Raw genomic sequence first — 765 nt, 5'->3', positions numbered from 1 at the left:
AAAAACAAAAAAAAAAAAACCTGAGGGTATTAATTTCCCCCTTTCCTTTTCTGCAAAAGTCAAGGAATTTATCTTCCTATAACCCCTATCATTGAGTGTGTTTTTGTGATATTAGGGATCAGACCAGGGGCTTTGGACATGCTAGGTAAGCATTGGGGCATCAAATTCTATTACTCGCCTTGAACTCACAATTCTCCCATCTAGGTTTACTGAGTGTTGGAATTACATCCCCTCTCATCATTCCTGGCTTCCAATCTTTGAGCGTTTCCATTTGCAGCTTTTGCTTTGACAAAACTTCTGACTAAATGGAACAGGTTTTGGCATGACCATTGTGTTCTACATATGTAAAAAATTTTGCTATACGATGAAAATAATATTCTCATGAGCATTGCTAATTGCTGTTTACTGATGTCAGCCTGAGGAATTTATCCTGAAGGCACTTATTTCTTATTGAGAATTGCTTGCCCCCTGGAGTCCCTGTATTATGTTTTTTTATCTGACATACAATCCATACTTTAAAGCCTATCTTTTATCCATTCAATACAGTTTAAAGTAAAGTTTCAGTGGTTGACAGCTTATAAAAAGAAGACATGTTCACTTTTTCGAAACTGAGAAAACAGAATAATCTCTCAGCAGTACAAAAAACACTGGTGACACCATCCAGTTTCCTAAAGAAATATTTTGTTCATCAGCTCCTAAAATGTGATTCAAAACACTCATGACAGGTGAATGAAGAGAGGAAAATTAAGATATGGGCACAAACAA

Source organism: Nannospalax galili, unplaced genomic scaffold (assembly GCF_000622305.1).
Source record: "Nannospalax galili isolate Female #2095 unplaced genomic scaffold, S.galili_v1.0 scaffold451, whole genome shotgun sequence".
NCBI classification, from domain to species: Eukaryota; Metazoa; Chordata; class Mammalia; order Rodentia; family Spalacidae; genus Nannospalax; species Nannospalax galili.
Note: the sequence above shows the minus strand (reverse complement) of the source record.